This window comes from Equus caballus, chromosome 4, assembly GCF_041296265.1.
Source record: "Equus caballus isolate H_3958 breed thoroughbred chromosome 4, TB-T2T, whole genome shotgun sequence".
Taxonomy (NCBI): Eukaryota; Metazoa; Chordata; class Mammalia; order Perissodactyla; family Equidae; genus Equus; species Equus caballus.
The window spans coordinates 27463714-27489313 of NC_091687.1; positions in this window are offsets into that span (position 1 = coordinate 27463714).

Sequence of the window (25600 nt, forward strand, 5' to 3'; positions counted from 1 at the left end):
CTCTGCACAGTGCTCTTACAGCCTACCGGGAACATGTCTTCCAAAGGCCTGTGAAACGCAGTTCCTTTGCAGGCCTGATCTGGCTGAAGTAGGACTTCTGCTCTGGGTGTGCTACTTTGCCCTAGAGCTGAAAGGCACAACGTGCAGGCTTCTTTCCAAAGGGCGAGTTGGGCCCCACAGCATCTTGCTTCCAGCTCTTTGGGAAGCTAAGAAACAACTCGCTCTGCACAGTGCTCTTACAGCCTACCGGGAACATCTCTTCCAAAGGCCAGTGAAACGCAGTTTCTTTGCAGGCCTGATCTGGCTGAAGTAGGACTTCTGCTCTGGGTGTGCTACTTTGCCCTAGAGCTGAAAGGCACAACGTGCAGGCTTCTTTCCAAAGGGCGAGTTGGGCCCCACAGCATCTTGCTTCCAGCTCTTTGGGAAGCTAAGAAACAACTCGCTCTGCACAGTGCTCTTACAGCCTACGGGGAGCATCTCTTCCAAAGGCCTGTGAAACGCAGTTTCTTTGCAGGCCTGATCTGGCTGAAGTAGGACTTCTGCTCTGGGTGTGCTACTTTGCCCTAGAGCTGAAAGGCACAACGTGCAGGCTTCTTTCCAAAGGGCGAGTTGGGCCCCACAGCATCTTGCTTCCAGCTCTTTGGGAAGCTAAGAAACAACTCGCTCTGCACAGTGCTCTTACAGCCTACCGGGAACATGTCTTCCAAAGGCCTGTGAAATGCAGTTCTTTGCAGGCCTGATCTGGCTGAAGTAGGACTTCTGCTCTGGGTGTGCTACTTTGCCCTAGAGCTGAAAGGCACAACGTGCAGGCTTCTTTCCAAAGGGCGAGTTGGGCCCCACAGCATCTTGCTTCCAGCTCTTTGGGAAGCTAAGAAACAACTCGCTCTGCACAGTGCTCTTACAGCCTACCGGGAACATCTCTTCCAAAGGCCTGTGAAACGCAGTTTCTTTGCAGGCCTGATCTGGCTGAAGTAGGACTTCTGCTCTGGGTGTGCTACTTTGCCCTAGAGCTGAAAGGCACAACGAGCAGGCTTCTTTCCAAAGGGCGAGTTGGGCCCCACAGCATCTTGCTTCCAGCTCTTTGGGAAGCTAAGAAACAACTCGCTCTGCACAGTGCTCTTACAGCCTACCGGGAACATGTCTTCCAAAGGCCTGTGAAACGCAGTTTCTTTGCAGGCCTGATCTGGCTGAAGTAGGACTTCTGCTCTGGGTGTGCTACTTTGCCCTAGAGCTGAAAGGCACAACGTGCAGGCTTCTTTCCAAAGGGCGAGTTGGGCCCCACAGCATCTTGCTTCCAGCTCTTTGGGAAGCTAAGAAACAACTCGCTCTGCACAGTGCTCTTACAGCCTACCGGGAACATGTCTTCCAAAGGCCTGTGAAACGCAGTTCCTTTGCAGGCCTGATCTGGCTGAAGTAGGACTTCTGCTCTGGGTGTGCTACTTTGCCCTAGAGCTGAAAGGCACAACGTGCAGGCTTCTTTCCAAAGGGCGAGTTGGGCCCCACAGCATCTTGCTTCCAGCTCTTTGGGAAGCTAAGAAACAACTCGCTCTGCACAGTGCTCTTACAGCCTACCGGGAACATGTCTTGCAAAGGCCTGTGAAACGCAGTTTCTTTGCAGGCCTGATCTGGCTGAAGTAGGACTTCTGCTCTGGGTGTGCTACTTTGCCCTAGAGCTGAAAGGCACAACGTGCAGTCTTCTTTCCAAAGGGCGAGTTGGGCCGCACAGCATCTTGCTTCCAGCTCTTTGGGAAGCTAAGAAACAACTCGCTCTGCACAGTGCTCTTACAGCCTACCGGGAACATGTCTTGCAAAGGCCTGTGAAACGCAGTTTCTTTGCAGGCCTGATCTGGCTGAAGTAGGACTTCTGCTCTGGGTGTGCTACTTTGCCCTAGAGCTGAAAGGCACAACGTGCAGGCTTCTTTCCAAAGGGCGAGTTGGGCCCCACAGCATCTTGCTTCCAGCTCTTTGGGAAGCTAAGAAACAACTCGCTCTGCACAGTGCTCTTACAGCCTACCGGGAACATGTCTTCCAAAGGCCTGTGAAACGCAGTTTCTTTGCAGGCCTGATCTGGCTGAAGTAGGACTTCTGCTCTGGGTGTGCTACTTTGCCCTAGAGCTGAAAGGCACAACGTGCAGGCTTCTTTCCAAAGGTCGAGTTGGGCCCCACAGCATCTTGCTTCCAGCTCTTTGGGAAGCTAAGAAACAACTCGCTCTGCACAGTGCTCTTACAGCCTACCGGGAACATGTCTTCCAAAGGCCTGTGAAACGCAGTTTCTTTGCAGGCCTGATCTGGCTGAAGTAGGACTTCTGCTCTGGGTGTGCTACTTTGCCCTAGAGCTGAAAGGCACAACGTGCAGGCTTCTTTCCTAAGGGCGAGTTGGGCCCCACAGCATCTTGCTTCCAGCTCTTTGGGAAGCTAAGAAACAACTCGCTCTGCACAGTGCTCTTACAGCCTACCGGGAACATCTCTTCCAAAGGCCTGTGAAACGCAGTTTCTTTGCAGGCCTGATCTGGCTGAAGTAGGACTTCTGCTCTGGGTGTGCTACTTTGCCCTAGAGCTGAAAGGCACAACGTGCAGGCTTCTTTCCAAAGGGCGAGTTGGGCCCCACAGCATCTTGCTTCCAGCTCTTTGGGAAGCTAAGAAACAACTCGCTCTGCACAGTGCTCTTACAGCCTACGGGGAGCATCTCTTCCAAAGGCCTGTGAAACGCAGTTCCTTTGCAGGCCTGATCTGGCTGAAGTAGGACTTCTGCTCTGGGTGTGCTACTTTGCCCTAGAGCTGAAAGGCACAACGTGCAGGCTTCTTTCCAAAGGGCGAGTTGGGCCCCACAGCATCTTGCTTCCAGCTCTTTGGGAAGCTAAGAAACAACTCGCTCTGCACAGTGCTCTTACAGCCTACCGGGAACATGTCTTGCAAAGGCCTGTGAAACGCAGTTTCTTTGCAGGCCTGATCTGGCTGAAGTAGGACTTCTGCTCTGGGTGTGCTACTTTGCCCTAGAGCTGAAAGGCACAACGTGCAGTCTTCTTTCCAAAGGGCGAGTTGGGCCCCACAGCATCTTGCTTCCAGCTCTTTGGGAAGCTAAGAAACAACTCGCTCTGCACAGTGCTCTTACAGCCTACCGGGAACATGTCTTCCAAAGGCCTGTGAAACGCAGTTCCTTTGCAGGCCTGATCTGGCTGAAGTAGGACTTCTGCTCTGGGTGTGCTACTTTGCCCTAGAGCTGAAAGGCCACAACGTGCAGGCTTCTTTCCAAAGGGCGAGTTGGGCCCCACAGCATCTTGCTTCCAGCTCTTTGGGAGGCTAAGAAACAACTCGCTCTGCACAGTGCTCTTACAGCCTACCGGGAACATGTCTTGCAAAGGCCTGTGAAACGCAGTTTCTTTGCAGGCCTGATCTGGTTGAAGTAGGACTTCTGCTCTGGGTGTGCTACTTTGCCCTAGAACTGAAAGGCACAACGTGCAGGCTTCTTTCCAAAGGGCGAGTTGGGCCCCACAGCATCTTGCTTCCAGCTCTTTGGGAAGCTAAGAAACAACTCGCTCTGCACAGTGCTCTTACAGCCTACCGGGAACATGTCTTCCAAAGGCCTGTGAAATGCAGTTCTTTGCAGGCCTGATCTGGCTGAAGTAGGACTTCTGCTCTGGGTGTGCTACTTTGCCCTAGAGCTGAAAGGCACAACGTGCAGGCTTCTTTCCAAAGGGCGAGTTGGGCCCCACAGCATCTTGCTTCCAGCTCTTTGGGAAGCTAAGAAACAACTCGCTCTGCACAGTGCTCTTACAGCCTACCGGGAACATCTCTTCCAAAGGCCTGTGAAACGCAGTTTCTTTGCAGGCCTGATCTGGCTGAAGTAGGACTTCTGCTCTGGGTGTGCTACTTTGCCCTAGAGCTGAAAGGCACAACGTGCAGGCTTCTTTCCAAAGGGCGAGTTGGGCCCCACAGCATCTTGCTTCCAGCTCTTTGGGAAGCTAAGAAACAACTCGCTCTGCACAGTGCTCTTACAGCCTACCGGGAACATGTCTTCCAAAGGCCTGTGAAACGCAGTTTCTTTGCAGGCCTGATCTGGCTGAAGTAGGACTTCTGCTCTGGGTGTGCTACTTTGCCCTAGAGCTGAAAGGCACAACGTGCAGGCTTCTTTCCAAAGGGCGAGTTGGGCCCCACAGCATCTTGCTTCCAGCTCTTTGGGAAGCTAAGAAACAACTCGCTCTGCACAGTGCTCTTACAGCCTACCGGGAACATGTCTTCCAAAGGCCTGTGAAACGCAGTTCCTTTGCAGGCCTGATCTGGCTGAAGTAGGACTTCTGCTCTGGGTGTGCTACTTTGCCCTAGAGCTGAAAGGCACAACGTGCAGGCTTCTTTCCAAAGGGCGAGTTGGGCCCCACAGCATCTTGCTTCCAGCTCTTTGGGAAGCTAAGAAACAACTCGCTCTGCACAGTGCTCTTACAGCCTACCGGGAACATGTCTTGCAAAGGCCTGTGAAACGCAGTTTCTTTGCAGGCCTGATCTGCCTGAAGTAGGACTTCTGCTCTGGGTGTGCTACTTTGCCCTAGAGCTGAAAGGCACAACGTGCAGTCTTCTTTCCAAAGGGCGAGTTGGGCCGCACAGCATCTTGCTTCCAGCTCTTTGGGAAGCTAAGAAACAACTCGCTCTGCACAGTGCTCTTACAGCCTACCGGGAACATGTCTTGCAAAGGCCTGTGAAACGCAGTTTCTTTGCAGGCCTGATCTGGCTGAAGTAGGACTTCTGCTCTGGGTGTGCTACTTTGCCCTAGAGCTGAAAGGCACAACGTGCAGGCTTCTTTCCAAAGGGCGAGTTGGGCCCCACAGCATCTTGCTTCCAGCTCTTTGGGAAGCTAAGAAACAACTCGCTCTGCACAGTGCTCTTACAGCCTACCGGGAACATGTCTTCCAAAGGCCTGTGAAACGCAGTTTCTTTGCAGGCCTGATCTGGCTGAAGTAGGACTTCTGCTCTGGGTGTGCTACTTTGCCCTAGAGCTGAAAGGCACAACGTGCAGGCTTCTTTCCAAAGGGCGAGTTGGGCCCCACAGCATCTTGCTTCCAGCTCTTTGGGAAGCTAAGAAACAACTCGCTCTGCACAGTGCTCTTACAGCCTACCGGGAACATGTCTTCCAAAGGCCTGTGAAACGCAGTTTCTTTGCAGGCCTGATCTGGCTGAAGTAGGACTTCTGCTCTGGGTGTGCTACTTTGCCCTAGAGCTGAAAGGCACAACGTGCAGGCTTCTTTCCTAAGGGCGAGTTGGGCCCCACAGCATCTTGCTTCCAGCTCTTTGGGAAGCTAAGAAACAACTCGCTCTGCACAGTGCTCTTACAGCCTACCGGGAACATCTCTTCCAAAGGCCTGTGAAACGCAGTTTCTTTGCAGGCCTGATCTGGCTGAAGTAGGACTTCTGCTCTGGGTGTGCTACTTTGCCCTAGAGCTGAAAGGCACAACGTGCAGGCTTCTTTCCAAAGGGCGAGTTGGGCCCCACAGCATCTTGCTTCCAGCTCTTTGGGAAGCTAAGAAACAACTCGCTCTGCACAGTGCTCTTACAGCCTACGGGGAGCATCTCTTCCAAAGGCCTGTGAAACGCAGTTCCTTTGCAGGCCTGATCTGGCTGAAGTAGGACTTCTGCTCTGGGTGTGCTACTTTGCCCTAGAGCTGAAAGGCACAACGTGCAGGCTTCTTTCCAAAGGGCGAGTTGGGCCCCACAGCATCTTGCTTCCAGCTCTTTGGGAAGCTAAGAAACAACTCGCTCTGCACAGTGCTCTTACAGCCTACCGGGAACATGTCTTGCAAAGGCCTGTGAAACGCAGTTTCTTTGCAGGCCTGATCTGGCTGAAGTAGGACTTCTGCTCTGGGTGTGCTACTTTGCCCTAGAGCTGAAAGGCACAACGTGCAGTCTTCTTTCCAAAGGGCGAGTTGGGCCCCACAGCATCTTGCTTCCAGCTCTTTGGGAAGCTAAGAAACAACTCGCTCTGCACAGTGCTCTTACAGCCTACCGGGAACATGTCTTCCAAAGGCCTGTGAAACGCAGTTCCTTTGCAGGCCTGATCTGGCTGAAGTAGGACTTCTGCTCTGGGTGTGCTACTTTGCCCTAGAGCTGAAAGGCACAACGTGCAGGCTTCTTTCCAAAGGGCGAGTTGGGCCCCACAGCATCTTGCTTCCAGCTCTTTGGGAAGCTAAGAAACAACTCGCTCTGCACACTGCTCTTACAGCCTAGTGGGAACATCTCTTCCAAAGGCCTGTGAAACGCAGTTTCTTTGCAGGCCTGATCTGGCTGAAGTAGGACTTCTGCTCTGGGTGTGCTACTTTGCCCTAGAGCTGAAAGGCACAACGTGCAGGCTTCTTTCCAAAGGGCGAGTTGGGCCCCACAGCATCTTGCTTCCAGCTCTTTGGGAAGCTAAGAAACAACTCGCTCTGCACAGTGCTCTTACAGCCTACCGGGAACATCTCTTCCAAAGGCCTGTGAAACGCAGTTTCTTTGCAGGCCTGATCTGGCTGAAGTAGGACTTCTGCTCTGGGTGTGCTACTTTGCCCTAGAGCTGAAAGGCACAACGTGCAGGCTTCTTTCCAAAGGGCGAGTTGGGCCCCACAGCATCTTGCTTCAGCTCTTTGGGAAGCTAAGAAACAACTCGCTCTGCACAGTGCTCTTACAGCCTACCGGGAACATGTCTTCCAAAGGCCTGTGAAACGCAGTTTCTTTGCAGGCCTGATCTGGCTGAAGTAGGACTTCTGCTCTGGGTGTGCTACTTTGCCCTAGAGCTGAAAGGCACAACGTGCAGGCTTCTTTCCAAAGGGCGAGTTGGGCCCCACAGCATCTTGCTTCCAGCTCTTTGGGAAGCTAAGAAACAACTCGCTCTGCACAGTGCTCTTACAGCCTACCGGGAACATGTCTTCCAAAGGCCTGTGAAACGCAGTTTCTTTGCAGGCCTGATCTGGCTGAAGTAGGACTTCTGCTCTGGGTGTGCTACTTTGCCCTAGAGCTGAAAGGCACAACGTGCAGGCTTCTTTCCAAAGGGCGAGTTGGGCCCCACAGCATCTTGCTTCCAGCTCTTTGGGAAGCTAAGAAACAACTCGCTCTGCACAGTGCTCTTACAGCCTACGGGGAGCATCTCTTCCAAAGGCCTGTGAAACGCAGTTTCTTTGCAGGCCTGATCTGGCTGAAGTAGGACTTCTGCTCTGGTTGTGCTACTTTGCCCTAGAGCTGAAAGGCACAACGTGCAGGCTTCTTTCCAAAGGGCGAGTTGGGCCCCACAGCATCTTGCTTCCAGCTCTTTGGGAAGCTAAGAAACAACTCGCTCTGCACAGTGCTCTTACAGCCTACCGGGAACATCTCTTCCAAAGGCCTGTGAAACGCAGTTTCTTTGCAGGCCTGATCTGGCTGAAGTAGGACTTCTGCTCTGGGTGTGCTACTTTGCCCTAGAGCTGAAAGGCACAACGTGCAGGCTTCTTTCCTAAGGGCGAGTTGGGCCCCACAGCATCTTGCTTCCAGCTCTTTGGGAAGCTAAGAAAAAACTCGCTCTGCACAGTGCTCTTACAGCCTACCGGGAACATCTCTTCCAAAGGCCTGTGAAACGCAGTGTCTTTGCAGGCCTGATCTGGCTGAAGTAGGACTTCTGCTCTGGGCGTGCTACTTTGCCCTAGAGTGGAAAGGCACAACGTGCAGGCTTCTTTCCAAAGGGCGAGTTGGGCCCCACAGCATCTTGCTTCCAGCTCTTTGGGAAGCTAAGAAACAACTCGCTCTGCACAGTGCTCTTACAGCCTACCGGGAACATGTCTTGCAAAGGCCTGTGAAACGCAGTTTCTTTGCAGGCCTGATCTGGCTGAAGTAGGACTTCTGCTCTGGGTGTGCTACTTTGCCCTAGAGCTGAAAGGCACAACGTGCAGGCTTCTTTCCAAAGGGCGAGTTGGGCCCCACAGCATCTTGCTTCCAGCTCTTTGGGAAGCTAAGAAACAACTCGCTCTGCACAGTGCTCTTACAGCCTACCGGGAACATGTCTTCCAAAGGCCTGTGAAACGCAGTTCCTTTGCAGGCCTGATCTGGCTGAAGTAGGACTTCTGCTCTGGGTGTGCTACTTTGCCCTAGAGCTGAAAGGCACAACGTGCAGGCTTCTTTCCAAAGGGCGAGTTGGGCCCCACAGCATCTTGCTTCCAGCTCTTTGGGAAGCTAAGAAACAACTCGCTCTGCACACTGCTCTTACAGCCTAGTGGGAACATCTCTTCCAAAGGCCTGTGAAACGCAGTTTCTTTGCAGGCCTGATCTGGCTGAAGTAGGACTTCTGCTCTGGGTGTGCTACTTTGCCCTAGAGCTGAAAGGCACAACGTGCAGGCTTCTTTCCAAAGGGCGAGTTGGGCCCCACAGCATCTTGCTTCCAGCTCTTTGGGAAGCTAAGAAACAACTCGCTCTGCACAGTGCTCTTACAGCCTACCGGGAACATCTCTTCCAAAGGCCTGTGAAACGCAGTTTCTTTGCAGGCCTGATCTGGCTGAAGTAGGACTTCTGCTCTGGGTGTGCTACTTTGCCCTAGAGCTGAAAGGCACAACGTGCAGGCTTCTTTCCAAAGGGCGAGTTGGGCCCCACAGCATCTTGCTTCCAGCTCTTTGGGAAGCTAAGAAACAACTCGCTCTGCACAGTGCTCTTACAGCCTACCGGGAACATGTCTTCCAAAGGCCTGTGAAACGCAGTTTCTTTGCAGGCCTGATCTGGCTGAAGTAGGACTTCTGCTCTGGGTGTGCTACTTTGCCCTAGAGCTGAAAGGCACAACGTGCAGGCTTCTTTCCAAAGGGCGAGTTGGGCCCCACAGCATCTTGCTTCCAGCTCTTTGGGAAGCTAAGAAACAACTCGCTCTGCACAGTGCTCTTACAGCCTACCGGGAACATGTCTTCCAAAGGCCTGTGAAACGCAGTTTCTTTGCAGGCCTGATCTGGCTGAAGTAGGACTTCTGCTCTGGGTGTGCTACTTTGCCCTAGAGCTGAAAGGCACAACGTGCAGGCTTCTTTCCAAAGGGCGAGTTGGGCCCCACAGCATCTTGCTTCCAGCTCTTTGGGAAGCTAAGAAACAACTCGCTCTGCACAGTGCTCTTACAGCCTACGGGGAGCATCTCTTCCAAAGGCCTGTGAAACGCAGTTTCTTTGCAGGCCTGATCTGGCTGAAGTAGGACTTCTGCTCTGGTTGTGCTACTTTGCCCTAGAGCTGAAAGGCACAACGTGCAGGCTTCTTTCCAAAGGGCGAGTTGGGCCCCACAGCATCTTGCTTCCAGCTCTTTGGGAAGCTAAGAAACAACTCGCTCTGCACAGTGCTCTTACAGCCTACCGGGAACATCTCTTCCAAAGGCCTGTGAAACGCAGTTTCTTTGCAGGCCTGATCTGGCTGAAGTAGGACTTCTGCTCTGGGTGTGCTACTTTGCCCTAGAGCTGAAAGGCACAACGTGCAGGCTTCTTTCCTAAGGGCGAGTTGGGCCCCACAGCATCTTGCTTCCAGCTCTTTGGGAAGCTAAGAAAAAACTCGCTCTGCACAGTGCTCTTACAGCCTACCGGGAACATCTCTTCCAAAGGCCTGTGAAACGCAGTGTCTTTGCAGGCCTGATCTGGCTGAAGTAGGACTTCTGCTCTGGGCGTGCTACTTTGCCCTAGAGTGGAAAGGCACAACGTGCAGGCTTCTTTCCAAAGGGCGAGTTGGGCCCCACAGCATCTTGCTTCCAGCTCTTTGGGAAGCTAAGAAACAACTCGCTCTGCACACTGCTCTTACAGCCTAGTGGGAACATCTCTTCCAAAGGCATGTGAAACGCAGTTTCTTTGCAGGCCTGATCTGGCTGAAGTAGGACTTCTGCTCTGGGTGTGCTACTTTGCCCTAGAGCTGAAAGGCACAACGTGCAGGCTTCTTTCCAAAGGGCGAGTTGGGCCCCACAGCATCTTGCTTCCAGCTCTTTGGGAAGCTAAGAAACAACTCGCTCTGCACAGTGCTCTTACAGCCTAGTGGGAACATCTCTTCCAAAGGCCTGTGAAACGCAGTTTCTTTGCAGGCCTGATCTGGCTGAAGTAGGACTTCTGCTCTGGGTGTGCTACTTTGCCCTAGAGCTGAAAGGCACAACGTGCAGGCTTCTTTCCAAAGGGCGAGTTGGGCCCCACAGCATCTTGCTTCCAGCTCTTTGGGAAGCTAAGAAACAACTCGCTCTGCACAGTGCTCTTACAGCCTACTGGGAACATCTCTTCCAAAGGCCTGTGAAACGCAGTTTCTTTGCAGGCCTGCTCTGGCTGAAGTAGGACTTCTGCTCTGGGTGTGCTACTTTGCCCTAGAGCTGAAAGGCACAACGTGCAGGCTTCTTTCCAAAGGGCGAGTTGGGCCCCACAGCATCTTGCTTCCAGCTCTTTGGGAAGCTAAGAAACAACTCGCTCTGCACAGTGCTCTTACAGCCTACCGGGAACATGTCTTCCAAAGGCCTGTGAAACGCAGTTCCTTTGCAGGCCTGATCTGGCTGAAGTAGGACTTCTGCTCTGAGTGTGCTACTTTGCCCTAGAGCTGAAAGGCACAACGTGCAGGCTTCTTTCCAAAGGGCGAGTTGGGCCCCACAGCATCTTGCTTCCAGCTCTTTGGGAAGCTAAGAAACAACTCGCTCTGCACACTGCTCTTACAGCGTAGTGGGAACATCTCTTCCAAAGGCCTGTGAAACGCAGTTTCTTTGCAGGCCTGATCTGGCTGAAGTAGGACTTCTGCTCTGGGTGTGCTACTTTGCCCTAGAGCTGAAAGGCACAACATGCAGGCTTCTTTCCAAAGGGCGAGTTGGGCCCCACAGCATCTTGCTTCCAGCTCTTTGGGAAGCTAAGAAACAACTCGCTCTGCACAGTGCTCTTACAGCCTACCGGGAACATGTCTTCCAAAGGCCTGTGAAACGCAGTTTCTTTGCAGGCCTGATCTGGCTGAAGTAGGACTTCTGCTCTGGGTGTGCTACTTTGCCCTAGAGCTGAAAGGCACAACGTGCAGGCTTCTTTCCAAAGGGCGAGTTGGGCCCCACAGCATCTTGCTTCCAGCTCTTTGGGAAGCTAAGAAACAACTCGCTCTGCACAGTGCTCTTACAGCCTACCGGGAACATGTCTTCCAAAGGCCTGTGAAACGCAGTTTCTTTGCAGGCCTGATCTGGCTGAAGTAGGACTTCTGCTCTGGGTGTGCTACTTTGCCCTAGAGCTGAAAGGCACAACGTGCAGGCTTCTTTCCAAAGGGCGAGTTGGGCCCCAAAGCATCTTGCTTCCAGCTCTTTGGGAAGCTAAGAAACAACTCGCTCTGCACAGTGCTCTTACAGCCTACCGGGAACATGTCTTGCAAAGGCCTGTGAAACGCACTTTCTTTGCAGGCCTGATCTGGCTGAAGTAGGACTTCTGCTCTGGGTGTGCTACTTTGCCCTAGAGCTGAAAGGCACAACGTGCAGGCTTCTTTCCAAAGGGCGAGTTGGGCCCCACAGCATCTTGCTTCCAGCTCTTTGGGAAGCTAAGAAACAACTCGCTCTGCACAGTGCTCTTACAGCCTACCGGGAACATCTTTTCCAAAGGCCAGTGAAACGCAGTTTCTTTGCATGCCTGATCTGGCTGAAGTAGGACTTCTGCTCTGGGTGTGCTACTTTGCCCTAGAGCTGAAAGGCACAACGTGCAGGCTTATTTCCAAAGGGCGAGTTGGGCCCCACAGCATCTTGCTTCCAGCTCTTTGGGAAGCTAAGAAACAACTCGCTCTGCACAGTGCTCTTACAGCCTACCGGGAACATGTCTTCCAAAGGCCTGTGAAACGCAGTTTCTTTGCAGGCCTGATCTGGCTGAAGTAGGACTTCTGCTCTGGGTGTGCTACTTTGCCCTAGAGCTGAAAGGCACAACGTGCAGGCTTCTTTCCTAAGGGCGAGTTGGGCCCCACAGCATCTTGCTTCCAGCTCTTTGGGAAGCTAAGAAACAACTCGCTCTGCACAGTGCTCTTACAGCCTACCGGGAACATCTCTTCCAAAGGCCTGTGAAACGCAGTTTCTTTGAAGGCCTGATCTGGCTGAAGTAGGACTTCTGCTCTGGGTGTGCTACTTTGCCCTAGAGCTGAAAGGCACAACGTGCAGTCTTCTTTCCAAAGGGCGAGTTGGGCCCCACAGCATCTTGCTTCCAGCTCTTTGGGAAGCTAAGAAACAACTCGCTCTGCACAGTGCTCTTACAGCCTACCGGGAACATGTCTTCCAAAGGCCTGTGAAACGCAGTTCCTTTGCAGGCCTGATCTGGCTGAAGTAGGACTTCTGCTCTGGGTGTGCTACTTTGCCCTAGAGCTGAAAGGCACAACGTGCAGGCTTCTTTCCAAAGGGCGAGTTGGGCCCCACAGCATCTTGCTTCCAGCTCTTTGGGAAGCTAAGAAACAACTCGCTCTGCACACTGCTCTTACAGCCTAGTGGGAACATCTCTTCCAAAGGCCTGTGAAACGCAGTTTCTTTGCAGGCCTGATCTGGCTGAAGTAGGACTTCTGCTCTGGGTGTGCTACTTTGCCCTAGAGCTGAAAGGCACAACGTGCAGGCTTCTTTCCAAAGGGCGAGTTGGGCCCCACAGCATCTTGCTTCCAGCTCTTTGGGAAGCTAAGAAACAACTCGCTCTGCACAGTGCTCTTACAGCCTACCGGGAACATGTCTTGCAAAGGCCTGTGAAACGCAGTTTCTTTGCAGGCCTGATCTGGCTGAAGTAGGACTTCTGCTCTGGGTGTGCTACTTTGCCCTAGAGCTGAAAGGCACAACGTGCAGGCTTCTTTCCAAAGGGCGAGTTGGGCCCCACAGCATCTTGCTTCCAGCTCTTTGGGAAGCTAAGAAACAACTCGCTCTGCACAGTGCTCTTACAGCCTACCGGGAACATGTCTTCCAAAGGCCTGTGAAACGCAGTTTCTTTGCAGGCCTGATCTGGCTGAAGTAGGACTTCTGCTCTGGGTGTGCTACTTTGCCCTAGAGCTGAAAGGCACAACGTGCAGGCTTCTTTCCAAAGGTCGAGTTGGGCCCCACAGCATCTTGCTTCCAGCTCTTTGGGAAGCTAAGAAACAACTCGCTCTGCACAGTGCTCTTACAGCCTACCGGGAACATGTCTTCCAAAGGCCTGTGAAACGCAGTTTCTTTGCAGGCCTGATCTGGCTGAAGTAGGACTTCTGCTCTGGGTGTGCTACTTTGCCCTAGAGCTGAAAGGCACAACGTGCAGGCTTCTTTCCTAAGGGCGAGTTGGGCCCCACAGCATCTTGCTTCCAGCTCTTTGGGAAGCTAAGAAACAACTCGCTCTGCACAGTGCTCTTACAGCCTACCGGGAACATCTCTTCCAAAGGCCTGTGAAACGCAGTTTCTTTGCAGGCCTGATCTGGCTGAAGTAGGACTTCTGCTCTGGGTGTGCTACTTTGCCCTAGAGCTGAAAGGCACAACGTGCAGGCTTCTTTCCAAAGGGCGAGTTGGGCCCCACAGCATCTTGCTTCCAGCTCTTTGGGAAGCTAAGAAACAACTCGCTCTGCACAGTGCTCTTACAGCCTACTGGGAACATCTCTTCCAAAGGCCTGTGAAACGCAGTTTCTTTGCAGGCCTGATCTGGCTGAAGTAGGACTTCTGCTCTGGGTGTGCTACTTTGCCCTAGAGCTGAAAGGCACAACGTGCAGGCTTCTTTCCAAAGGGCGAGTTGGGCCCCACAGCATCTTGCTTCCAGCTCTTTGGGAAGCTAAGAAACAACTCGCTCTGCACAGTGCTCTTACAGCCTACGGGGAGCATCTCTTCCAAAGGCCTGTGAAACGCAGTTCCTTTGCAGGCCTGATCTGGCTGAAGTAGGACTTCTGCTCTGGGTGTGCTACTTTGCCCTAGAGCTGAAAGGCACAACGTGCAGGCTTCTTTCCAAAGGGCGAGTTGGGCCCCACAGCATCTTGCTTCCAGCTCTTTGGGAAGCTAAGAAACAACTCGCTCTGCACAGTGCTCTTACAGCCTACCGGGAACATGTCTTGCAAAGGCCTGTGAAACGCAGTTTCTTTGCAGGCCTGATCTGGCTGAAGTAGGACTTCTGCTCTGGGTGTGCTACTTTGCCCTAGAGCTGAAAGGCACAACGTGCAGTCTTCTTTCCAAAGGGCGAGTTGGGCCCCACAGCATCTTGCTTCCAGCTCTTTGGGAAGCTAAGAAACAACTCGCTCTGCACAGTGCTCTTACAGCCTACCGGGAACATGTCTTCCAAAGGCCTGTGAAACGCAGTTCCTTTGCAGGCCTGATCTGGCTGAAGTAGGACTTCTGCTCTGGGTGTGCTACTTTGCCCTAGAGCTGAAAGGCACAACGTGCAGGCTTCTTTCCAAAGGGCGAGTTGGGCCCCACAGCATCTTGCTTCCAGCTCTTTGGGAAGCTAAGAAACAACTCGCTCTGCACACTGCTCTTACAGCCTAGTGGGAACATCTCTTCCAAAGGCCTGTGAAACGCAGTTTCTTTGCAGGCCTGATCTGGCTGAAGTAGGACTTCTGCTCTGGGTGTGCTACTTTGCCCTAGAGCTGAAAGGCACAACGTGCAGGCTTCTTTCCAAAGGGCGAGTTGGTCCCCACAGCATCTTGCTTCCAGCTCTTTGGGAAGCTAAGAAACAACTCGCTCTGCACAGTGCTCTTACAGCCTACCGGGAACATGTCTTGCAAAGGCCTGTGAAACGCAGTTTCTTTGCAGGCCTGATCTGGCTGAAGTAGGACTTCTGCTCTGGGTGTGCTACTTTGCCCTAGAGCTGAAAGGCACAACGTGCAGGCTTCTTTCCAAAGGGCGAGTTGGGCCCCACAGCATCTTGCTTCCAGCTCTTTGGGAAGCTAAGAAACAACTCGCTCTGCACAGTGCTCTTACAGCCTACCAGGAACATCTCTTCCAAAGGCCTGTGAAACGCAGTTTCTTTGCAGGCCTGATCTGGCTGAAGTAGGACTTCTGCTCTGGGTGTGCTACTTTGCCCTAGAGCTGAAAGGCACAACGTGCAGGCTTCTTTCCAAAGGGCGAGTTGGGCCCCACAGCATCTTGCTTCCAGCTCTTTGGGAAGCTAAGAAACAACTCGCTCTGCACAGTGCTCTTACAGCCTAGCGGGAACATCTCTTCCAAAGGACTGTGAAACGCAGTTTCTTTGCAGGCCTGATCTGGCTGAAGTAGGACTTCTGCTCTGGGTGTGCTACTTTGCCCTAGAGCTGGAAGGCACAACGTGCAGGCTTCTTTCCAAAGGGCGAGTTGGGCCCCACAGCATCTTGCTTCCAGCTCTTTGGGAAGCTAAGAAACAACTCGCTCTGCACAGTGCTCTTACAGCCTACCGGGAACATGTCTTCCAAAGGCCTGTGAAATGCAGTTCTTTGCAGGCCTGATCTGGCTGAAGTAGGACTTCTGCTCTGGGTGTGCTACTTTGCCCTAGAGCTGAAAGGCACAACGTGCAGGCTTCTTTCCAAAGGGCGAGTTGGGCCCCACAGCATCTTGCTTCCAGCTCTTTGGGAAGCTAAGAAACAACTCGCTCTGCACAGTGCTCTTACAGCCTACCGGGAACATGTCTTCCAAAGGCCTGTGAAACGCAGTATCTTTGCAGGCCTGATCTGGCTGAAGTAGGACTTCTGCTCTGGGTGTGCTACTTTGCCCTAGAGCTGAAAGGCACAACGTGCAGGCTTCTTTCCAAAGGGCGAGTTGGGCCCCACAGCATCTTGCTTCCAGCTCTTTGGGAAGCTAAGAAACAACTCGCTCTGCACAGTGCTCTTACAGCCTACCGGGAACATGTCTTGCAAAGGCCTGTGAAACGCAGTTTCTTTGCAGGCCTGATCTGGCTGAAGTAGGACTTCTGCTCTGGGTGTGCTACTTTGCCCTAGAGCTGAAAGGCACAACGTGCAGTCTTCTTTCCAAAGGGCGAGTTGGGCCCCACAGCATCTTGCTTCCAGCTCTTTGGGAAGCTAAGAAACAACTCGCTCTGCACAGTGCTCTTACAGGCTACCGGGAACATGTCTTCCAAAGGCCTGTGAAACGCAGTTCCTTTGCAGGCCTGATCTGGCTGAAGTAGGACTTCTGCTCTGGGTGTGCTACTTTGCCCTAGAGCTGAAAGGCACAACGTGCAGGCTTCTTTCCAAAGGGCGAGTTGGGCCCCACAGCATCTTGCTTCCAGCTCTTTGGGAAGCTAAGAAACAACTCGCTCTGAACAGTGCTCTTACAGCCTACGGGGAGCATCTCTTCCAAAGGCCTGTGAAACGCAGTTTCTTTGCAGGCCTGATCTGGCTGAAGTAGGACTTCTGCTCTGGGTGTGCTACTTTGCCCTAGAGCTGAAAGGCACAACGTGCAGGCTTCTTTCCAAAGGGCGAGTTGGGCCCCACAGTATCTTGCTTCCAGCTCTTTGGGAAGCTAAGAAACAACTCGCTCTGCACAGTGCTCTTACAGCCTACCGGGAACATCTCTTCCAAAGGCCTGTGAAACGCAGTTTCTTTGCAGGCCTGATCTGGCTGAAGTAGGACTTCTGCTCTGGGTGTGCTACTTTGCCCTAGAGCTGAAAGGCACAACGTGCAGGCTTCTTTCCAAAGGGTGAGTTGGGCCCCACAGCATCTTGCTTCCAGCTCTTTGGGAAGCTAAGAAACAACTCGCTCTGCACAGTGCTCTTACAGCCTACCAGGAACATCTCTTCCAAAGGCCTGTGAAACGCAGTTTCTTTGCAGGCCTGATCTGGCTGAAGTAGGACTTCTGCTCTGGGTGTGCTACTTTGCCCTAGAGCTGAAAGGCACAACGTGCAGGCTTCTTTCCAAAGGGCGAGTTGGGCCCCACAGCATCTTGCTTCCAGCTCTTTGGGAAGCTAAGAAACAACTCGCTCTGCACAGTGCTCTTACAGCCTACCGGGAACATGTCTTCCAAAGGCCTGTGAAACGCAGTTTCTTTGCAGGCCTGATCTGGCTCAAGTAGGACTTCTGCTCTGGGTGTGCTACTTTGCCCTAGAGCTGAAAGGCACAACGTGCAGGCTTCTTTCCAAAGGGCGAGTTGGCCCCCACAGCATCTTGCTTCCAGCTCTTTGGGAAGCTAAGAAACAACTCGCTCTGCACAGTGCTCTTACAGCCTACCGGGAACATGTCTTCCAAAGGCCTGTGAAACGCAGTTCCTTTGCAGGCCTGACCTGGCTGAAGTAGGACTTCTGCTCTGGGTGTGCTACATTTCCCTAGAGCTGAAAGGCACAACGTGCAGGCTTCTTTCCAAAGGGCGAGTTGGGCCCCACAGCATCTTGCTTCCAGCTCTTTGGGAAGCTAAGAAACAACTCGCTCTGCACAGTGCTCTTACAGCCTACCGGGAACATCTCTTCCAAAGGCCAGTGAAACGCAGTTTCTTTGCAGGCCTGATCTGGCTGAAGTAGGACTTCTGCTCTGGGTGTGCTACTTTGCCCTAGAGCTGAAAGGCACAACGTGCAGGCTTCTTTCCAAAGGGCGAATTGGGCCCCACAGCATCTTGCTTCCAGCTCTTTGGGAAGCTAAGAAACAACTCGCTCTGCACAGTGCTCTTACAGCCTACGGGGAGCATCTCTTCCAAAGGCCTGTGAAACGCAGTTTCTTTGCAGGCCTGATCTGGCTGAAGTAGGACTTCTGCTCTGGGTGTGCTACTTTGCCCTAGAGCTGAAAGGCACAACGTGCAGGCTTCTTTCCAAAGGGCGAGTTGGCCCCCACAGCATCTTGCTTCCAGCTCTTTGGGAAGCTAAGAAACAACTCGCTCTGCACAGTGCTCTTACAGCCTACCGGGAACATGTCTTCCAAAGGCCTGTGAAACGCAGTTTCTTTGCAGGCCTGATCTGGCTGAAGTAGGACTTCTGCTCTGGGTGTGCTACTTTGCCCTAGAGCTGAAAGGCACAACGTGCAGGCTTCTTTCCAAAGGGCGAGTTGGGCCCCACAGCATCTTGCTTCCAGCTCTTTGGGAAGCTAAGAAACAACTCGCTCTGCACAGTGCTCTTACAGCCTAGCGGGAACGTCTCTTCCAAAGGACTGTGAAACGCAGTTTCTTTGCAGGCCTGATCTGGCTGAAGTAGGACTTCTGCTCTGGGTGTGCTACTTTGCCCTAGAGCTGGAAGGCACAACGTGCAGGCTTCTTTCCAAAGGGCGAGTTGGGCCCCACAGCATCTTGCTTCCAGCTCTTTGGGAAGCTAAGAAACAACTCGCTCTGCACAGTGCTCTTACAGCCTACCGGGAACATGTCTTCCAAAGGCCTGTGAAATGCAGTTCTTTGCAGGCCTGATCTGGCTGAAGTAGGACTTCTGCTCTGGGTGTGCTACTTTGCCCTAGAGCTGAAAGGCACAACGTGCAGGCTTCTTTCCAAAGGGCGAGTTGGGCCCCACAGCATCTTGCTTCCAGCTCTTTGGGAAGCTAAGAAACAACTCGCTCTGCACAGTGCTCTTACAGCCTACCGGGAACATGTCTTCCAAAGGCCTGTGAAACGCAGTATCTTTGCAGGCCTGATCTGGCTGAAGTAGGACTTCTGCTCTGGGTGTGCTACTTTGCCCTAGAGCTGAAAGGCACAACGTGCAGGCTTCTTTCCAAAGGGCGAGTTGGGCCCCACAGCATCTTGCTTCCAGCTCTTTGGGAAGCTAAGAAACAACTCGCTCTGCACAGTGCTCTTACAGCCTACCGGGAACATGTCTTGCAAAGGCCTGTGAAACGCAGTTTCTTTGCAGGCCTGATCTGGCTGAAGTAGGACTTCTGCTCTGGGTGTGCTACTTTGCCCTAGAGCTGAAAGGCACAACGTGCAGTCTTCTTTCCAAAGGGCGAGTTGGGCCCCACAGCATCTTGCTTCCAGCTCTTTGGGAAGCTAAGAAACAACTCGCTCTGCACAGTGCTCTTACAGGCTACCGGGAACATGTCTTCCAAAGGCCTGTGAAACGCAGTTCCTTTGCAGGCCTGATCTGGCTGAAGTAGGACTTCTGCTCTGGGTGTGCTACTTTGCCCTAGAGCTGAAAGGCACAACGTGCAGGCTTCTTTCCAAAGGGCGAGTTGGGCCCCACAGCATCTTGCTTCCAGCTCTTTGGGAAGCTAAGAAACAACTCGCTCTGAACAGTGCTCTTACAGCCTACGGGGAGCATCTCTTCCAAAGGCCTGTGAAACGCAGTTTCTTTGCAGGCCTGATCTGGCTGAAGTAGGACTTCTGCTCTGGGTGTGCTACTTTGCCCTAGAGCTGAAAGGCACAACGTGCAGGCTTCTTTCCAAAGGGCGAGTTGGGCCCCACAGTATCTTGCTTCCAGCTCTTTGGGAAGCTAAGAAACAACTCGCTCTGCACAGTGCTCTTACAGTCTACCGGGAACATCTCTTCCAAAGGCCTGTGAAACGCAGTTTCTTTGCAGGCCTGATCTGGCTGAAGTAGGACTTCTGCTCTGGGTGTGCTACTTTGCCCTAGAGCTGAAAGGCACAACGTGCAGGCTTCTTTCCAAAGGGCGAATTGGGCCCCACAGCATCTTGCTTCCAGCTCTTTGGGAAGCTAAGAAACAACTCGCTCTGCACAGTGCTCTTACAGCCTACGGGGAGCATCTCTTCCAAAGGCCTGTGAAACGCAGTTTCTTTGCAGGCCTGATCTGGCTGAAGTAGGACTTCTGCTCTGGGTGTGCTACTTTGCCCTAGAGCTGAAAGGCACAACGTGCAGGCTTCTTTCCAAAGGGCGAGTTGGGCCCCACAGCATCTTGCTTCCAGCTCTTTGGGAAGCTAAGAAACAACTCGCTCTGCACACTGCTCTTACAGCCTAGTGGGAACATCTCTTCCAAAGGCATGTGAAACGCAGTTTCTTTGCAGGCCTGATCTGGCTGAAGTAGGACTTCTGCTCTGGGTGTGCTACTTTGCCCTAGAGCTGAAAGGCACAACGTGCAGGCTTCTTTCCAAAGGGCGAGTTGGGCCCCACAGCATCTTGCTTCCAGCTCTTTGGGAAGCTAAGAAACAACTCGCTCTGCACACTGCTCTTACAGCGTAGTGGGAACATCTCTTCCAAAGGCCTGTGAAACGCAGTTTCTTTGCATGCCTGATCTGGCTGAAGTAGGACTTCTGCTCTGGGTGTGCTACTTTGCCCTAGAGCTGAAAGGCACAACGTGCAGGCTTCTTTCCAAAGGGCGAGTTGGGCCCCACAGCATCTTGCTTCCAGCTCTTTGGGAAGCTAAGAAACAACTCGCTCTGCACAGTGCTCTTACAGCCTACCGGGAACATGTCTTCCAAAGGCCTGTGAAACGCAGTTTCTTTGCAGGCCTGATCTGGCTGAAGTAGGACTTCTGCTCTGGGTGTGCTACTTTGCCCTAGAGCTGAAAGGCACAACGTGCAGGCTTCTTTCCAAAGGGCGAGTTGGGCCCCACAGCATCTTGCTTCCAGCTCTTTGGGAAGCTAAGAAACAACTCGCTCTGCACAGTGCTCTTACAGCCTAGCGGGAACATCTCTTCCAAAGGACTGTGAAACGCAGTTTCTTTGCAGGCCTGATCTGGCTGAAGTAGGACTTCTGCTCTGGGTGTGCTACTTTGCCCTAGAGCTGGAAGGCACAACGTGCAGGCTTCTTTCCAAAGGGCGAGTTGGGCCCCACAGCATCTTGCTTCCAGCTCTTTGGGAAGCTAAGAAACAACTCGCTCTGCACAGTGCTCTTACAGCCTACCGGGAACATCTCTTCCAAAGGCCTGTGAAATGCAGTTCTTTGCAGGCCTGATCTGGCTGAAGTAGGACTTCTGCTCTGGGTGTGCTACTTTGCCCTAGAGCTGAAAGGCACAACGTGCAGGCTTCTTTCCAAAGGGCGAGTTGGGCCCCACAGCATCTTGCTTCCAGCTCTTTGGGAAGCTAAGAAACAACTCGCTCTGCACAGTGCTCTTACAGCCTACCGGGAACATGTCTTCCAAAGGCCTGTGAAACGCAGTATCTTTGCAGGCCTGATCTGGCTGAAGTAGGACTTCTGCTCTGGGTGTGCTACTTTGCCCTAGAGCTGAAAGGCACAACGTGCAGGCTTCTTTCCAAAGGGCGAGTTGGGCCCCACAGCATCTTGCTTCCAGCTCTTTGGGAAGCTAAGAAACAACTCGCTCTGCACAGTGCTCTTACAGCCTACCGGGAACATGTCTTGCAAAGGCCTGTGAAACGCAGTTTCTTTGCAGGCCTGATCTGGCTGAAGTAGGACTTCTGCTCTGGGTGTGCTACTTTGCCCTAGAGCTGAAAGGCACAACGTGCAGTCTTCTTTCCAAAGGGCGAGTTGGGCCCCACAGCATCTTGCTTCCAGCTCTTTGGGAAGCTAAGAAACAACTCGCTCTGCACAGTGCTCTTACAGGCTACCGGGAACATGTCTTCCAAAGGCCTGTGAAACGCAGTTCCTTTGCAGGCCTGATCTGGCTGAAGTAGGACTTCTGCTCTGGGTGTGCTACTTTGCCCTAGAGCTGAAAGGCACAACGTGCAGGCTTCTTTCCAAAGGGCGAGTTGGGCCCCACAGCATCTTGCTTCCAGCTCTTTGGGAAGCTAAGAAACAACTCGCTCTGAACAGTGCTCTTACAGCCTACGGGGAGCATCTCTTCCAAAGGCCTGTGAAACGCAGTTTCTTTGCAGGCCTGATCTGGCTGAAGTAGGACTTCTGCTCTGGGTGTGCTACTTTGCCCTAGAGCTGAAAGGCACAACGTGCAGGCTTCTTTCCAAAGGGCGAGTTGGGCCCCACAGTATCTTGCTTCCAGCTCTTTGGGAAGCTAAGAAACAACTCGCTCTGCACAGTGCTCTTACAGTCTACCGGGAACATCTCTTCCAAAGGCCTGTGAAACGCAGTTTCTTTGCAGGCCTGATCTGGCTGAAGTAGGACTTCTGCTCTGGGTGTGCTACTTTGCCCTAGAGCTGAAAGGCACAACGTGCAGGCTTCTTTCCAAAGGGTGAGTTGGGCCCCACAGCATCTTGCTTCCAGCTCTTTGGGAAGCTAAGAAACAACTCGCTCTGCACAGTGCTCTTACAGCCTAGTGGGAACATCTCTTCCAAAGGCCTGTGAAACGCAGTTTCTTTGCAGGCCTGATCTGGCTGAAGTCGGACTTCTGCTCTGGGTGTGCTACTTTGCCCTAGAGCTGAAAGGCACAACGTGCAGGCTTCTTTCCAAAGGGCGAGTTGGGCCCCACAGCATCTTGCTTCCAGCTCTTTGGGAAGCTAAGAAACAACTCGCTCTGCACAGTGCTCTTACAGCCTACCGGGAACATCTCTTCCAAAGGCCTGTGAAACGCAGTTTCTTTGCAGGCCTGATCTGGCTGAAGTAGGACTTCTGCTCTGGGTGTGCTACTTTGCCCTAGAGCTGAAAGGCACAACGTGCAGGCTTCTTTCCAAAGGGCGAGTTGGCCCCCACAGCATCTTGCTTCCAGCTCTTTGGGAAGCTAAGAAATAACTCGCTCTGCACAGTGCTCTTACAGCCTACCAGGAACATCTTTTCCAAAGGCCAGTGAAACGCAGTTTCTTTGCAGGCGTGATCTGGCTGAAGTAGGACTTCTGCTCTGGGTGTGCTACTTTGCCCTAGAGCTGAAAGGCACAACGTGCAGGCTTCTTTCCAAAGGGCGAGTTGGGCCCCACAGCATCTTGCTTCCAGCTCTTTGGGAAGCTAAGAAACAACTCGCTCTGCACAGTGCTCTTACAGCCTACCGGGAACATCTCTTCCAAAGGCCTGTGAAACGCAGTTTCTTTGCAGGCCTGATCTGGCTGAAGTAGGACTTCTGCTCTGGGTGTGCTACTTTGCCCTAGAGCTGAAAGGCACAACGTGCAGGCTTCTTTCCAAAGGGCGAGTTGGGCCCCACAGCATCTTGCTTCCAGCTCTTTGGGAAGCTAAGAAACAACTCGCTCTGCACAGTGCTCTTACAGCCTACGGGGAGCATCTCTTCCAAAGGCCTGTGAAACGCAGTTTCTTTGCAGGCCTGATCTGGCTGAAGTAGGACTTCTGCTCTGGGTGTGCTACTTTGCCCTAGAGCTGAAAGGCACAACGTGCAGGCTTCTTTCCAAAGGGCGAGTTGGGCCCCACAGCATCTTGCTTCCAGCTCTTTGGGAAGCTAAGAAACAACTCGCTCTGCACAGTGCTCTTACAGCCTACCGGGAACATCTCTTCCAAAGGCCTGTGAAACGCAGTTTCTTTGTAGGCCTGATCTGGCTGAAGTAGGACTTCTGCTCTGGGTGTGCTACTTTGCCCTAGAGCTGAAAGGCACAACGTGCAGGCTTCTTTCCAAAGGGCGAGTTGGGCCCCACAGCATCTTGCTTCCAGCTCTTTGGGAAGCTAAGAAACAACTCGCTCTGCACAGTGCTCTTACAGCCTACCGGGAACATGTCTTGCAAAGGCCTGTGAAACGCAGTTTCTTTTCAGGCCTGATCTGGCTGAAGTAGGACTTCTGCTCTGGGTGTGCTACTTTGCCCTAGAGCTGAAAGGCACAACGTGCAGGCTTCTTTCCAAAGGGCGAGTTGGGCCCCACAGCATCTTGCTTCCAGCTCTTTGGGAAGCTAAGAAACAACTCGCTCTGCACAGTGCTCTTACAGCCTACCGGGAACATGTCTTCCAAAGGCCTGTGAAACGCAGTTTCTTTGCAGGCCTGATCTGGCTCAAGTAGGACTTCTGCTCTGGGTGTGCTACTTTGCCCTAGAGCTGAAAGGCACAACGTGCAGGCTTCTTTCCAAAGGGCGAGTTGGCCCCCACAGCATCTTGCTTCCAGCTCTTTGGGAAGCTAAGAAACAACTCGCTCTGCACAGTGCTCTTACAGCCTACCGGGAACATGTCTTCCAAAGGCCTGTGAAACGCAGTTCCTTTGCAGGCCTGACCTGGCTGAAGTAGGACTTCTGCTCTGGGTGTGCTACATTTCCCTAGAGCTGAAAGGCACAACGTGCAGGCTTCTTTCCAAAGGGCGAGTTGGGCCCCACAGCATCTTGCTTCCAGCTCTTTGGGAAGCTAAGAAACAACTCGCTCTGCACAGTGCTCTTACAGCCTACCGGGAACATCTCTTCCAAAGGCCAGTGAAACGCAGTTTCTTTGCAGGCCTGATCTGGCTGAAGTAGGACTTCTGCTCTGGGTGTGCTACTTTGCCCTAGAGCTGAAAGGCACAACGTGCAGGCTTCTTTCCAAAGGGCGAATTGGGCCCCACAGCATCTTGCTTCCAGCTCTTTGGGAAGCTAAGAAACAACTCGCTCTGCACAGTGCTCTTACAGCCTACGGGGAGCATCTCTTCCAAAGGCCTGTGAAACGCAGTTTCTTTGCAGGCCTGATCTGGCTGAAGTAGGACTTCTGCTCTGGGTGTGCTACTTTGCCCTAGAGCTGAAAGGCACAACGTGCAGGCTTCTTTCCAAAGGGCGAGTTGGGCCCCACAGCATCTTGCTTCCAGCTCTTTGGGAAGCTAAGAAACAACTCGCTCTGCACACTGCTCTTACAGCCTAGTGGGAACATCTCTTCCAAAGGCGTGTGAAACGCAGTTTCTTTGCAGGCCTGATCTGGCTGAAGTAGGACTTCTGCTCTGGGTGTGCTACTTTGCCCTAGAGCTGAAAGGCACAACGTGCAGGCTTCTTTCCAAAGGGCGAGTTGGGCCCCACAGCATCTTGCTTCCAGCTCTTTGGGAAGCTAAGAAACAACTCGCTCTGCACACTGCTCTTACAGCGTAGTGGGAACATCTCTTCCAAAGGCCTGTGAAACGCAGTTTCTTTGCAGGCCTGATCTGGCTGAAGTAGGACTTCTGCTCTGGGTGTGCTACTTTGCCCTAGAGCTGAAAGGCACAACGTGCAGGCTTCTTTCCAAAGGGCGAGTTGGGCCCCACAGCATCTTGCTTCCAGCTCTTTGGGAAGCTAAGAAACAACTCGCTCTGCACAGTGCTCTTACAGCCTACCGGGAACATCTCTTCCAAAGGCCTGTGAAACGCAGTTTCTTTGCAGGCCTGATCTGGCTGAAGTAGGACTTCTGCTCTGGGTGTGCTACTTTGCCCTAGAGCTGAAAGGCACAACGTGCAGGCTTCTTTCCAAAGGGCGAGTTGGGCCCCAAAGCATCTTGCTTCCAGCTCTTTGGGAAGCTAAGAAACAACTCGCTCTGCACAGTGCTCTTACAGCCTACCGGGAACATGTCTTGCAAAGGCCTGTGAAACGCACTTTCTTTGCAGGCCTGATCTGGCTGAAGTAGGACTTCTGCTCTGGGTGTGCTACTTTGCCCTAGAGCTGAAAGGCACAACGTGCAGGCTTCTTTCCAAAGGGCGAGTTGGGCCCCACAGCATCTTGCTTCCAGCTCTTTGGGAAGCTAAGAAACAACTCGCTCTGCACAGTGCTCTTACAGCCTACCGGGAACATCTCTTCCAAAGGCCTGTGAAACGCAGTTTCTTTGCAGGCCTGATCTGGCTGAAGTAGGACTTCTGCTCTGGGTGTGCTACTTTGCCCTAGAGCTGAAAGGCACAACGTGCAGGCTTCTTTCCAAAGGGCGAGTTGGGCCCCACAGCATCTTGCTTCCAGCTCTTTGGGAAGCTAAGAAACAACTCGCTCTGCACAGTGCTCTTACAGCCTACGGGGAGCATCTCTTCCAAAGGCCTGTGAAACGCAGTTTCTTTGCAGGCCTGATCTGGCTTAAGTAGGACTTCTGCTCTGGGTGTGCTACTTTGCCCTAGAGCTGAAAGGCACAACGTGCAGGCTTCTTTCCAAAGGGCGAGTTGGGCCCCACAGCATCTTGCTT